Here is a 16,853-nt window from a genome sequence, read left to right as displayed (position 1 = left end):
AACCTTTAAGTAAACCGGTGAATCCTATGACTAAGGCACTAGCAGCATGAAAATCAGAATTACTAGTCTTGATTCTATAAGCATTAGCAGTCATCATCATTTCATGAAGTAAATTAATTATTTGATGTTCACTCATTCCATCTATATTCCATTCATAAAAACTACTACCATCATAACTAGCAACTAATTGATAATTTCTTTCTTCTAATTGAACATCAGGAAAATAGGGTTTTGAATAATAATTTTTTCTGCTTACAAAATTATTAGAAATTGCATTGACTGTTGTAGAGGGTTTAACTATTGAATCAGGAGACATTTTGAATTGTTCTTCTATTTTATTGATTTCTGATTTTCCTTTTGTTATAGTTTGAATTTGATTCTTATTTTGATTAATAACATTAATACTGAGTTTATCTAATTTAAGTTGTATTTCTTTTAACATTGTTTATGTTGGTGTAGCTAGTTGTATATTTGATTTTGTAGCATTTATAGGAATAATAAAAGATTGTTCTAAAGTCTTGACAGATGATGATGATGATGATAAAGTTGGAGAAAGGTTTGAAGAAAAATTTGATTTTGATGTTTCTCCTATCTTCCTTCTCGGGGCAGAAGAAAACAAAAATTGAGAAATTTTTGTTGTTTGTTGATTTAAATGTTGAAGAGAATGATTTGTATAATTTAATTGTTGTTGAACTTGTCTAATATGTTTGTAAATTATGGAACTTTATTCATCTTTGCTTCTTGGAATTTTGAAGGGTGAAACAGAAATTGAATTATTATCAAAATTAAATTGATGATTATTTAAGGGTGGTTGGGAACCTAATTCTAAGGTTATTGTTAAAATTCTTTTTTGAACATTTTCTGAGTGTTTTATGGTTAATTGATGTCTTTCTTCATTTCTTAAAGTTATAATTTGTTTTATTTGTTTTCTAAGTAGGAAAAACCAATAGAAAAAAGGAATTTTCATTTTCTTTTGATTCATATATTTTTCATATTGTTTTCTTAATGCATTTCTAGATTGAGGAGGAAGTGTTTGAAAATAAGATTTTTTAGTATTATTATGAGGGACAAAATAATTTTGATTTTATCCATTCTACATTAGGAGTAAAAGGAGTCTTTTTATAATTTTTCTTATGAATAATGTTAACTTGATTATGATACATATTGGAATGAGTAGCTGACACAGGAGGAGATTCTTGTTGCTGATATACAGGAATAGAAATTTTTGGAGTAAAATCGACACCATTTAAATTTGCATTTGAAGTGGAAGATCTAGCAGACATAAAATATTGAGTAAATGAATATCTAGAAGTTGGACTAAATTCTATTTGAACAGTGTCATTTGTATGTTGTATAATTTTTGAAGGAGTTGTTAAAGGTTTAATTGGTTTTGGATGGGTTAAATCTTTTAATTCCCATTGAGTATTGTTAAGATTATATTGTAATAATAATGTTTCATCTTTAACAAATTGACATACAGCTCTAGGATTTAATTGAGTTGTCATGACTTTATGATATATCCTATAAATTATTGCTATGGTTTGGGATTCTTTTACAAAATTCATATTTTTGGTTTTAATGTTTAAAGTTAAACTTGAAAGAATACTTGGATCATTTATGTTCATGGAAAAGTTTGGAAAACAATTAAAATAAACGGGATGATTTGGAAGGTTTGAAAAAATGGAACCTCTTAAGAGCTATTACATCATTAAATTACTTACCCAACTTATTTTATTAATATTATTAATTAGGCTTTATTATCAAGACTAATAATTTAATGATAAAAGAACTATAATAATATGCTTTGTCACCTTGTCTCACCCAAAAAAATAAAAATAAATAAAATATCTTATAAATAATGTAAAAATTAAAACTTTATTTTTAAGCACATCTTCTTTGTTGAATTGTGTTATGACTGATTAATTTGAAAAAATATAATAAAATTTTTTAAACAAAAGAGTTTTTAGTTAAATGAGTAATTCTCTATATTAATAAATTAATAATTAATTTATAGTCATGTATTATTGATAATAAATAAATTCATAATAAAGTCATATTCCTATATTTTTATGATAATAAATTAATCGTGAATATTTTGAATGATTTTCCTTTGATAACAAAGATTTAAAAAATATGGGTCTTATTTTAAATTTATAATGCTTTACATAATCTCAATACTTAATTTTTAAGAAGTGAAATAAAATAATGTTTATCTAAATAGTTTCGTAATAATATTTAACTTTCTATGTTACAATTATTTTAATTAAATTATGCTATTGAATATATTAAGAATGAAAATTAAAATTATGATGAATTTTTCTTAAAGAGAATTATTACCCAAATCAAGTACTCCCTCTTTTTTCCGTCAACAAAGTTTTTGTAATAATATTTAAATTTGAATTGGAAAAAAAATTAATTAAAAACAATGGATATTTGTTTTAAAAATTTTTAAAAAGTGAAAGAAAATAATGTTTATCTAAATGCAAGAAAAATCCAAAAATTCAAATTTAAAAAAAAGATTTAAAATTAATAAGTTATTTTGATATGCTACTTCAAGTGCATTTAATTTATTTTAACTATTTCATATAAAAATTAAATAATTTAAAATTTTTAAGTGATTATAATTTTATTTGATCTTCTTTCATATTCTTATCAAAAAACCAAATATTAAATAATAATAATAATAATAATTTCCCTTTATTTAAAAAAAAAATAAGTAAAATAATTTTCTTATATCTCGTTTACTACAAAAAAAATGAAAAAAGATCAAATATAATTAAAAATAGATATATATATATATTTATAAATTTTCAAATTATTTATTTTTTATATAGAAAAAGAAAAGTAAGTGAGGACAATTTAAAGAAACATGTAAATATAATTTATTAACTTTAAAACTATTTTTTATTTTCCTTTATTTTTTTTTCCTTATATTTTTCTTCTCCAATTTCTTTTCCTTATATTTTCTCTCAAATTTTCCAAAAACCAAACATGAGGTAAATATTTTTAGTTCAAACACTCTCCACAAGGGTAAATATATTATTAGAAAATTTATGGAAAAGTACAAGGGAAAGAAAGTGGAGACAAAAATAAAAGGAAAGAAAAAAATGAAGGAAAATAAAAAAAAAAGTTTAAAAGTAATAAATTATTTTAATAAACTTTTTTAAACTCATTTTATTTTTCTATGTAAAGATTCAATAATTTGAAAATATAGGAGTTTTTTCTAATTAATTTTAATTAAATATTTTTTTTATGATAAATCAAACATAAAAAATCATTTTTCTTAATTTTTTTTTTCCTTTAGGCTATGTTTGATTCTTGGAAAATTTGAGAGAAAATGTGAGGGAAAGAAAATAAAGAGGAAAAGTGGAAGGAAAGAAAAATTGAATGAAAAATAAAAAAATAGATTTAAAATTAATAAATTATTTTTATATATTTCTTCAAACTCATTTCACTTAATTTCCTCCATTATATAAAGATGAAATAATTTTAAAATGTATAAATTTCTAACTAATTTTAATTATATTTAATATTTTTTTTAAAAAAATTATAGTGAAACCAAAAATGAGAAAACCATTTTCCTTCGCATTTTTTTTTCTTTCATTGGTATTTTTCAGGAATCAAACATAACCTTAAGTTATGTTTGCTTCCCGGAAAATGTGAAGGAAAGAAAATAGAGAAGAAAACTATAAAAAATAAAATAAAAAGGGAAGGAAAATAAAAAATAGGTTTGAACTTAATAAATTATTTTTTATATGCTTCTTGAAACACATTTTACTTATTTTCCTATATTATATAAAGATTATATAATTTAAAAATATATACATTTTGACAAAATTTAATTATATTTAATTTTATTTTATATTTTTTGTGGTAAAATAAAAAATAAGAAAAACATTTTTCTTGACATATTTTTTGAACCAAACATAGCTTTAATGTCCTTATTTTTTTTTGAAAAGCCTAAAAAATCCATTGAAAATAGACTTATTTTAAATTTGATTTAAAAAAAATAATTTTTGGGTTTTTTTCATAGGTACAAGACATCTCTTAGCCTCTCCTACCATTCACAAAATAAATTTGAAGGTTGCATGACCACACAATGTGCAACTCTTAAAATTTTTATGTGGAATTTGAGGACCCAAAATCCCACCAACCACCGTGCACTTGTAAGTGGGCATATGACATAATTTTTTTTACCAATAAGTTAATGTTGTGTTTAGTATGAACCTTGTAGAGAAGATAAGTTATCTTCCATTAAATAAATGAAAATATATATTTGACATATAATTATTAGAATAAAAAAATTCATAATTGAAAAAGTAAGTGTCAAGTCTTAGTAATAAATAAAATCAAAACTATTAAATATAATATATGAAATCTCCTTAAATATTATTTTATTGAAGAATAATATTTCAAGGATTAAGACCATTGAATATAGTCTTTCAAATCTTCCTAAATATTAATTTTAACTAAGACGTAATATTTCTAAATAATAGAAATCGATCCCAAATACGATCATTTAAATTGTCATAAAGAGAGCTTATTCTAAAATTCAAAAGATTGAGAATAACATTACCAAAGAGAATTCAGAAAATAAAAGTTAGAGAGGAGCTCTTCAAAGGAGATTCAAATGTTAAAATACTCAACCAAGATGAATACCCTAATTTCATATATACTGGAATAGTCTTGTTAAAATCAACCAAGATGAATACCCTAATTTCATATATACTAGAATAGTTAACAAGGTAAATACCCTAATTTCATATATACTGGAATATTTAACAAGGTGAATACCCTAATTTCATATATACTGGAATCTCCTGATTAAAAAACAATAAGTAGAAAAATAATAGCGGAAGCATACCTGAATCCATTGAAGGAGAAACCTTATAGGAAGAAAACCCTTTGAGATGGTCTTCTAATTCTAGCCACTAGATTCTGTGTCAATTTCTCTCTGAGAGGATTTTCAGAAATTGGAATGCGTAGTTGTAGAATGGGGACCATAACCCTATTTATAAACCGCTAGGGCAGTTTTAATTTTATCACAATTATATTTCTGCCCTTCATAGAAATAATAATTGTCTAATGGTATCTACACAATAATCTCATGACAATTATACCCTTAAGCCAATTAATCAATTATTAATTAGATCACTATATTTAGGCTTAATTAAATGATAGCACACACATTTTAATTATTTACATGTGTGGCCCAAATTATAGATTAATTACAAAAATTAATCTAACAATCTCCCACTGGGCCACATGCATATGTAATCAAATAAATGTGCTTAACCTTATGAGCTCAAAATTTGCTATCATGTCCTTAGGGTATATCCGAACAATCTCGTCCATTAACTATACTGACATAGGATCAAGGTGACCTTTGTTACATCAATCGTTACTAGACCAATCAATGGTCACATATATCTGCACAGCTAAATGACATAGATCAATCATGAGTGCATAGCATGGAAATTACATGCAATGTGATCTATTCATGCCTATTTCCAACTGGTCCAACTTAACTTTATTGAGATCAAATCTTTAGCATAATTTAACAGAGTGCAATAAAATGAATACTTTATTTCTGCAGAACACAATCCAAATGTATAGATAAAGTCTAAACATAACATAGAGCAATATACAATGAATAATACAAACTCCCACTAAATTTGGATATCCTCAAATGAGACAACACCCATATGAGCAATGTGCTCATGAAAGACCTTGGGTGGTAATCCCTTTGTAAGCGGATCCGCTATCATGGAGTTTGTTCCAATATGCTCTATGGATATCTGTCCACTCTGTACTTTTTCTTTTACAACTAGGAACTTGATATTAATGTATTTTGATTTTGTAGAGCTCTTGTTGTTATTGGAATATAAAACTGCTGATTTATTGTCACAAAATATCTTCAGTGGTCTTTCAATACCATCCAGAACACGCAGCCCAGTGACAAAATTTTGTAGCCATATTCCTTGATTGGATGCCTCATAACATGCTACAAACTCTGCTTCCATGGTGGATGAAGTTATGAGTGTCTGTTTGGCAGACCTCCATGAAATTGCTCCACCAGCCAACAGATAAATATAGCCTGATGTGGATCTTCTGCTGTCTTGGCATCCAGCAAAGTCGGAGTCAGAATACCCAATGATCTCTAACTGATCCAATCTCCTATATGTAAGCATGTACTCTTTTGTTCTCTGTAAATATCTCATAACCCTCTTGGCTGCTCTCCAATGATCCATTCCAGGGTTACTTAGATATCTGCCTAACATGCCAACAATGTACGCAATATCCGGACGTGTACATACTTGAGCATACATTAGACTCCCCACAGCCGAAGCGTAAGGAATCTTTTGCATTTCTTGACTTTCTAAACTATTTTTAGGGCATTGATTAAGACTGAGTTTGTCTCCTTTAGCGACAGGGGTATCACCTGGTTTGCTATTTTGCATGCCATACCTTTGGAGGACTTTATCAATATAGGTCATTTGTGACAATCCTAAAATACCCTTAGAACGATCTCGGTGTATCTGGATTCCTAAGACAAAGGAGGCATCACCAAGATCTTTCATCTCAAAATGTTTTGATAAAAATCTCTTGGTGTCGTGCAATATGCTAATATCATTTGTGGCTAGCAATATGTCATCGACATATAAAACCAGGAAAATATACTTACTCCCACTGAATTTGTGATACACACATTCATCCATAAGATTTGCCTCAAAACCATATGAGACAATAATTTGATGAAACTTGAAGTACCACTGACGAGAAGCTTGCTTGAGCCCATAAATGGATTTAGTTAATTTACAAACCATATTCTTTGAGTCTTCGGACACAAAGTTTTCTGGTTGTACCATATAAATTGTTTCATTAATGTCACCATTGAGAAACGCTGTTTTAACATCCATTTGATGTAACTCAAGATTATAATGTGTAACTAGTGCCATGATTATCCTGAAAGAGTCCTTCGTAGAAACTGGAGAGAAGGTCTCTTTGAAGTCAATTGCTTCTTTTTGAGTAAAGCCTTTAGCTACAAGACGTGCTTTATACCTTTCTACATTACCATTTGAATTCCGCTTGGTTTTAAATATCCATTTACAACCAATGGGCTTCGTACCAACTTGTAATGGGACAAGTTCCCAAACTTTATTGTCTTGCATAGATTTGTACTCTTCATTCATGGCTTCAATCCATTTCTGAGAGTTGGAACTTTTCATGGCTTGCTGGAAGTTGATTAGATCATCTTCCATCATTCCACTTTCTACCTCACGTTCCTGGAGATATACGATATAATCGTCCAAAATTGCATTTCTCCTTTCTCTAGTGGATCTCCTTAATGGCATATTTTCTCGAGGTTGTTGAGTTTGTTCTTTAGGAGCAATGTCCTCATTTGCAATTAAGGGTTGAACAATATTGTCTGTTGGTTGAGGATCCAAATTTACTTCTTGATCAATGATAGGTAGTGAAACCTGTACATTATCAAAAGCAATAGTAGATCCCTCTTCCTCCTCAAAGACAATATTCCTAGCCTGATTTCTCTCCCCAAACTCAACATCCTCAAAAAATGTTGCAGTTCCCGTCTCAAAAATTGACCTAATAGCAGGATCATAAAATTTAAAACCCCTTGATCGCTCTGCATAGCCAATAAAGTAGCTGCTAACTGTTTTAGAGTCCAATTTCTTTTCATGAGGCTTATAAGGTCTCGCTTCAGCTGGACATCCCCAAATATGAAAATGCTTTAAACTGGGCTTTCGACCCGTCCAAAGCTCATAAGGCGTTTTAGCAACCGCTTTAGTTGGCACCCGATTTAGGATATAAGCTGCCGTTTTGAGTGCTTCACCCCAGAGTTTTTCGGGTAAAGCAGAATGACTAATCATACTCCTTACCATGTCCTTAAGGGTTCGGTTTCGTCTTTCTGCTACACCATTCATGCTAGGTGATCCTGGCATGATGTATTGAGGGACGATCCCACATTCCTCTAGGTATTTAGCAAATGGTCCTGGACGTTGTTCACCTGATCCGTCATATCTACCATAGTATTCACCACCACGGTCAGATCTGACGCTCTTTATTCTTTTGTTGAGTTGTAACTCAACTTCTGCTTTAAATGTTTTGAACACGTCCAATGATTGTGATTTCTCATGTATAAGAAATAGGTAGCCATATCTTGAATAGTCGTCTATGAATGTTATAAAGTACTGTTGACCATTCCAAGATGTCGTAGGGTATGGTCCACAGATATCTGTATGAATTAATTCTAAGACGTCTGTAGCTCTATTGGCACCTAATTTCTTTGTTTTGGTCTGTTTTCCTTTAATACACTCAACACAAATATCAAAATCTGAAAAGTCAAGTGAATCCAAAATCCCATCCGACACAAGTCGCTCAACTCTAGATTTAGAGATATGACCTAGGCGTTTGTGCCACAATGAGGCCGAATTATCTTTATTCAATTTACGTTTTGTACCTCGTGATTCCACATGCAAGGTTTCATTATAGGACGGAATAGTTTCCAACAAATATAGATTATCATAAACATTAAGTAAACCGGTTCCTACAGCATTTGAATTAATAGATAATGTAAATATATTGTTTCCAAATGAACAACAATAACCTGATTTGTCCAAAACAGAAACTGAAATTAAATTCCGTCTGAAAGACGGTACAACAAAAGTATCTATTAAATCCAAAAAATAACCAGATTTCAATAATTATCTAAAGTGCCCTATTGCCTCTACTTCTACCGACTGACCGTCTCCGACATAGATGCATCTTTTAGCATCACTTGGTTTTCGGTAACTCAGGCAACCCTGCATAGAAACACAAATGTGAGTAGTAGCACCAGAATCTAACCACCATGTGTTTCTAGATACTGAAGCTAAATTAACTTCAGAACAAACCAAAGTAAGAAACATACCTTTCTTAACACGCCAAGCAGCATACTTGGTACATTCCTTCTTAGTATGTCCAGGCTTATTACAGAAGAAACATGTTACCTCAACTTTCTATTTCTTTTGTTCTGGACCATTAGAAGCAGCAACCTTATTATCCTTATTCTTTCGTTTGCCCTTATCCTTGGAAGTGCTAGCCAGATGAGCACTTTCGGTCTTGTCTTGCTTCAATCTCTCTTCCTCTTGCACACAGAATGAAATGAGCTCATTAAGAGTCCATTTATCCTTTTGACAGTTATAACTGACCTTGAATTGATTAAATTGTGCAGGAAGAGAGATGAGAACCAAATGCACGAGTAAATCATCAGATAACTCGAGTTTCAAAGCCTTAAGTTTTGAAGCAAGATGAGACATCTCCATGATGTACTCCCGAACATTACCCTTGCCTTTATACTTCATTGAAATCAAGCTTGCTAAAAGCGTGCTCGTTTCAGCCTTATCGTTTTTGGCAAAACGTTTCTGAATTTCCGTAAGGAAGTCACTGGCATTAGTAACCTCATCGGTTACCGCACCCCTGAAAGCTTCTGGAATGCCGCGCTTCATGATCATAAGACTTAGCCTATTTGAACGTTCCCACTTACCCCAATAAACCTCATCCTCTTGAGTACTTTGCTCATTGAGTTCATCAGGTTTGGGCATTCTCAAGGCCAAGTCTATATCCATGCAGCCTAAGAGAATCATCATATTCTCTTTCCAGTCCTTAAAATTAGTCCCATTTAACATAGGGACATTATTGATGTTGGCAGATATAGAAGTAGTTGATATAAAAGCTGAATCGAGAACAAAATAAAATGAATCAAATAAACCATCATGCTCACATAAAATAAGCAATTAAACACATAATCTTTAAATTTAAAAGCAAATTATGACATTTCAAGATACCTAGCACAACATTAATATCAAGTCTTTGGACAATAATATTAACTGTGAGTGGTACTCTTGTTGTAGTGATCAAACATTGATGATAAGTTATGTCAAATAATAAATCTATCTTTGGATTGATTTATTATTCACATTAAGTTACCTTTATAATCATCACATATTTATCACCGCAGGTATGTATGCAATTTGACCAAATATTAACTTTCCTTTGGGCCAGTCAATACCTGCATGAATCACATACACAAATATCTAACACCCCGAACAGACTAATCTACACGAAAGATGTCACTTTGGTGATTTTCCGCTTTAATTAGCCTATTTAAAATGCTAGATCAATAACTTAAATATTAATATCATAAAATGCTATTAAATAATAATAATAATAATAATAAAAAAAAAAAATTATCAACTCAATATTTAATAAATCTTAATCCATTGACATATATTAAAATAATAACTCAAAGAATTAATCAAGGAGTAGGCTCTGATACCACTTGTTAAAATACTCAACCAAGATGAATACCCTAATTTCATATATACTGGAATAGTCTTGTTAAAATCAACCAAGATGAATACCCTAATTTCATATATACTGGAATAGTTAACAAGGTAAATGCCCTAATTTCATATATACTGGAATATTTAACAAGGTGAATACCCTAATTTCATATATACTGGAATCTCCTGATTAAAAAACAATGAGTAGAAAAATAATAGCGGAAGCATACCTAAATCCATTGAAGGAGAAACCTTATAGGAAGAAAACCCTTTGAGATGGTCTTCCAATTCTAGCCACTAGATTCTGTGTCAATTTCTCTCTGAGAGGATTTTCAGAAATTGGAATGCGTAGTCGTAGAATGGGGACCATAACCCTATTTATAAACCGTTAGGGCAGTTTTAATTTTATCACAATTATATTTCTGCCCCTCATAGAAATAATAATTGTCTAATGGTATCTACACAATAATCTCATGACAATTATACCCTTAAGCCAATTAATCAATTATTAATTAGATCACTATATTTAGGCTTAATTAAATGATAGCACACACATTTTAATTATTTACATGTGTGGCCCAAATTATAGATTAATTACAAAAATTAATCTAACATCAAAGCTTCTTCAAATCTTCAAATAAGACTTCAAATCATTTTGGCATCATCAAAGCTTTGCTAAAAAATCTTTAATTTCTTTAACTATCTCTTAATTGTTAAGGTTTTTAACGTTTCAAGTTCGAAAGTTGTAAAAAACCTCTTTGATTCAAGATCAAGCTATCCAATCTCTCAATCAATGTTGTTCAGACCAGGTCCTAAGCCACACTAAGGTCTAAGCCATGTCAAGACTCAAGTCACACCAAGGCATAAGCAAGGTTTAAAATGTCGTGATTTTTTGTCAAAATATCGGCAAATTTCGCTTATTTGACAAAGCTGATACAACATTTCGACGAAATATCGACGTTTATCAACATTTCTACTGATTTTTCAAGAAATTTCTTGATATTTTGGGAAGACAAACACCATTCGTTGCCGGTCAATGCGCTAGTTTTTGCATGCCCTCCATTTAATTTTTCGCCCTAGCTCGCCACAAAGCCTCTATTTCATTTTTTTCACCTACACCTAGCCTGCCACAAAACCCTCCATCAATTGTGTTTAGCCTGCTATCGGCAAGATTCTTGGGTTCAAGCTTAGTTACCACTGAGCCATATTCTCTTTTGTTAATATATAAACATAATAAATATGTTAAAGTTTATTATTAAAAAATAAATAAATAAATTCTAATTATGTTATTTTAAATTTTATTTAATTAATTAATAAATATATAAAACCACTATTATAATTTTCTTAACAAGTATTTTTTAATATCATTTATATGATAATTAAATATTAAAAATTCATATAAGCATCATCATTTATTTTACATTATTGAATGCATTTGAATTAAATAAATTATAGTTTTACTGTTAAATGTATTATCATTATCTCATTAATCATATTTTAAAAAATTACTATCACTTCACTTTTAAATTTTTTATATTTATCATTTTAATTTTATTTAATTTTGAACGTTTTTATTTTAAAATATTAAAAATATACATTTATTCAAAAAATACTAAAATATATAAAAATAATAATCAAGTTCAAATATTTTATAAATTAAAATTAATTTGATTAGATAAATAATAAATTATTAATACCGATATATCTTTGTTTACCGATATTTTTCTCTTTAACCATACCTATCTCAATTACACTTAAAAAATAACTTTAATATGTGTATTTTTATTTATTTTATCATTTTTTGGAGTTTCTCCAAATATTTCCATGAATTTTAAATAATTTTTGTCTTATTGATATTTCTTTAATATTTTCGATATATCCGTTAATGTTATATCTGTGTTTACCAATATTTCAAACCTTGAGAAAAGTGATCTAAGGCCCAAGTCAAAGCCAAAGCCTAAGGTGACGTTTATTTTTTTGGCTTAATTCTAAATAGAACTTATTTTTAACTTAATACTAAATAATGCTTAATAGTATTAAGTATTAAGTTATTTGTTTTTTTAATATTTTATTTCTATTAAGTATTAAGCTGTTTGTTTTTTTTATATACTAAAAACCAATATCTTAATATTTTAATGTATTAAAAAATATAATTTAACTTATTTCTAAAAAGTTCAAAATAATAAAATTGTTATAATAAATAATTTATCATTATCATTCTTACAAAAAATAATTAATATATTTATTTTTTATATAATTAAAATAAAATATTTAAACTTAATAATATGAAATATAATGGATTGATAAAACCTAAATCAAATTAAAGAAAAAACATAACAATTCAAGTACATATTTTCAAATATTTGAAGACATCACATTTTATGCTAATATCTAAACATTGCATTTCTTACAATGGTAAAAAGCTAAAAATGACAAGTTAACTTAACACTTGAAAGAGTTCATTTGCGATTTGGTCTCAGAACTGTTGCATGATTCTTGATCAGATGCTGCAAAAAAACTGCTTGTAGTTGAGTATTGATTTTGATTTGCATTGTCACTTTCTAATTCCACTTCATTGCCATTTTCTGAAAATAATCTATCTGCAATTGAGATTTGTCGAAGAAAATTGTGAATGGAGAAGCATGTCATGACAATTTTTGTTTGAGTAGTAAATGAATAAGGTGCCATTCTCTTCAATATTGGGAAACACGCCTTAACAACACCAAAAGCACGTTCAATGACATTTCTTAATCTTGCATGACATTGGTTGAATATCTCCTCTTTTCTTACAGCTTTACCACCACTACGAAAATCACTCAACCAATAGCGCACATTACGATATGGTGCCATAAAACCTCGAGTGTGTGTGTATGCTGCATCTACTAAATAATATTTTTTTGAAAAAAAGGATTGAGTTGATTATTTTAATGAATAAATACAAATTATATTAAATGAAATGAAAATAAAATATTTACTTGATGGGGGCATTGGAAAATTATGTTACGGGTTACGAATAGTTTCTGTCAAGATGAATCATGAGTTGTTCCTTCCCATCCAACAACAACAAACCTAAATATCATGTCAAAATCACAAACTGCCATAACATTCTGAAAACATTCTCCTCTCTCACGACCTTGATAAGGTATTGTTGATTAGTGGGAATACATGCATGGATAAGAGTTCCATTAATTGCACCAACAACATCCTACATGGTAATAATTCTTTAAAATATAAATAATTATTTTTATATGAGAATAATACAAATATGATATGAATAATTAGAAATAAAAAAATAATATACCTTAAAAATTTGTCTTAGCCAACGATTAGAGATACCATTTGAACTATCATTGAATGATGGAGGAGTAATCATCTCTTTTGAGAAATTCACCATGGCCACTAAAACCTCATGGAAGGATTTGTGAATTGTTTGACTTGAGTGTTGGACTCTATTCTTAATCAATCGATTCCGAAGATTATGACTAATAGTCATAAGAAACATGGCCATTTTCTCTTCAACATTCAAATGTTTACTATCAACAAGCCATCATTTTTCTCAAAACATGTGACAGAGAAATAAATCCATGTTTTTCCATCCGCATTAGTTCATAACATGTGCTAAATGAACCATTTAAAAGCTCTTGAATGAAAAGTGAACCTGTAAATGATGAAGTAGAGACTCGTTCCTTATTAATGGATGAGTCACTTAATAATTTGAGCAACAACACAACCAATCTTTTTTTTAAAACTCTTGTCACTTCTAACTTTGTATCTTCATCTTCACTTGATGATGATGAACTTGAACTATTTGAGTGATGTGAAGGATTCTCCATAAGAATATCTATTATAAAAAAACAATAGTTATGGAATAAAAGCATAACAATATAATCAAATAGTTATAACAATGTATGAGTAATAAATATCCAAAACAAATATCCATAAAATGTAGAGAGAAAGTCTTATAATTGGAAAAGTTTAAATGTATCAAATATCCAAAACAAAAAACCAAATGTACCAAATTAAAATCATCATATTAGTCATATACCTTATGCATTCCACAAATCTAAAACAAATATTTAAAAAGTTTTTTCTCAAGCTTTGAATCCATCCCGTTCGCTCTTCGTCACTTTCCATCTCCATCCACACCTCTCTGTACTATTTTTTCTTGCAAAATGCATTAATTGCTACATAGTATAATGGATCCTCATAAGTCAAGAGCCTCTTCAAAATCTTCATGCATTATTTGACTGAGGGTCCTTCAAAATTCTCCAACACATTCATTATTCTATTCATTTCTTCTTAAGTTTGCTCTTTCTTTCCTTTCTTCTGTTTTTTCTTAGAACCTTCTGCTTTATCATTAGTATTTCTTGGCAAATCCTCATCTTCTTCTAAACTAATTGAAGTTTTGCTAGGCATAGATGTAGAATGTGTTGATGATTCCTCAGCCCCAGAAGCTATCACTCCTCCAGAGCTCCAATTTTTAGACCCAGTAGCTAACACTCCAAACAATGCCTCTTATTCTTCTACATTTGCTAATGGTTTAAAACAAAATTGTTTAACTTCTGGATATTTCCATTTTGCAAGATAAACAACAAATTTTTCATGTATACATATATAAGACAATTATTTTTAAAATTCACTCAAATCCATAAAAAAAACTACCTGTAGATATTCTTCCCATTTTTTAGCTAGCCAATCAAAAGTTTTGGTTACAGAGTTGTAACCATGTCCTGTCATAGTCATCATTTTACTCCAAATGAGATATTGTCTTTTTATGTAATCTCACCCATTCTTAAGTTGTTTTGAAGTATAACGTTTTCCAAGTAACTTCTCCAACTCCTCAGCAATTTGAGGCCAAGCACTAGACTTTAAATCTTCACCTGATCTAAAGCATTTGTTTGCCTCTTGAAGACAAAGATCAATAAAGTGCTTTCTTTGGATGGGGTCAGTCCAATTTGCCCTACTAATCTCAACATTTTGACTCATTACTATACAAAAAACCAACCAACATTAATGATTAATTTTCAATTTTCAATTAGAGACAATAAAATAAAAATCTTCATGAATGTAAAGTTTGAGTATGGCTTGCAATATACTTAGTGTAACCTTCTTATGTGAATTTGAGCCTAAACTCTATTTACATTTCATTGATTATATCTCATTGGCTCTTATTTCTTATTTTAGCATATTCATTTACACCCAGCCTATTCACTTCTTTTTATGCCAATACATGTCTACATGAATGCTCACATACATGTGTACGTGCATTTTTGTACATCAGAAAGAACAAGAGATGGATGAAGTGTTTCCTAGGAAGTGACATCTCAAAGTATAACAGTGGAAGACAACTGTTCATCAAATAACATAATTTGTGTTCTGAAAAGCATTGCCTATAAAAAAAAAAGTTCTAGAAAGCATTAATCTCCATTTGCTAAAAATATATCATCAAAGTAGTGCTCAAAGCCACTGGTTCCATTCTCAAGATATACTTTTCCTTCCAAAAAAAAAAAAAAAAAACTGAAAATGTTAGCAATATGCAGTTTCCATAATACCTATGCAGCTTCTTTTATGTCTTTTTCCTTTTGATACAAGAAAAAAAATGCACAGAATATGATTTCTGATATGGAGACCGTAAATCAAGTGAAGCCAACAATTTATCATGCACAGAAAGTAATCTTAAATGACAAAATTGTCAAACAGTATGAACAAGAGTCGCTTAAGGAGTTGAAACTATGGTCATAAGTGAAACAAAGTCATTGGTTCAGTATGCACAACAAATAATAGATATGACTAAACAGCTGAACATTAGGAACAAGCTTTGCCTGCTAAGGAGTAAATAGGAACATTTGGAACAATGCACAACAAATTAAAAAATTTATGTTCTTTATAATATAAAATAATCTTGTAACCATGCTTAAAAATTAATCTTGTAACCAATTGTTTGAGTGGGAAACAATTGATCATAGGCTAGCTGTTGCTATAGGAATAAATAGGTCTCTAGTGATTTATCTTTTTTAGCCATGAAATTCATTTTTATTGGATCAAATCAACAAATGTAGCAGAAGAATCAAGTAATCTAGGAGAGGTTATGGTTCAAAAAGAGTAAAGTTTGCTTGGGAAGGTGATGTTCAAGAACAAATACAATTATGAATCTGACTTAAAGAGTGGTTAGGTTGAATTGAGAGGCTGAGAGGCTTACCTTTCCATCTATGGACATGAGAGCTTTTGAAGCCATTTTGAAATCCTTTGGTGCCTTAACTGAATTGTGTACTTGCATAATATGTCACATTTGATGAAATGGGAGATCTTATTGACATCAATTAAGGTGAATGGTAGATGGATTTTTTTCCTGTTGCTGATTTTAGAAGTATTGGAGGCCAAAGACGAATCAAAAACAAGTTGAAGGGATGAGTTGACTAAGATTTCCAAAAGCAACCTGATAAACCATTTAGCTTACCCTTAGCACGAGGTTGGGGTTGCAGTGCAGAAGTTAGAAAACCTGCAAACTCT

The sequence above is a fragment of the Vitis vinifera genome, chromosome 6 (genome assembly GCF_030704535.1).
Source record: "Vitis vinifera cultivar Pinot Noir 40024 chromosome 6, ASM3070453v1".
Lineage (NCBI taxonomy): Eukaryota > Viridiplantae > Streptophyta > Magnoliopsida > Vitales > Vitaceae > Vitis > Vitis vinifera.
Note: the sequence above shows the minus strand (reverse complement) of the source record.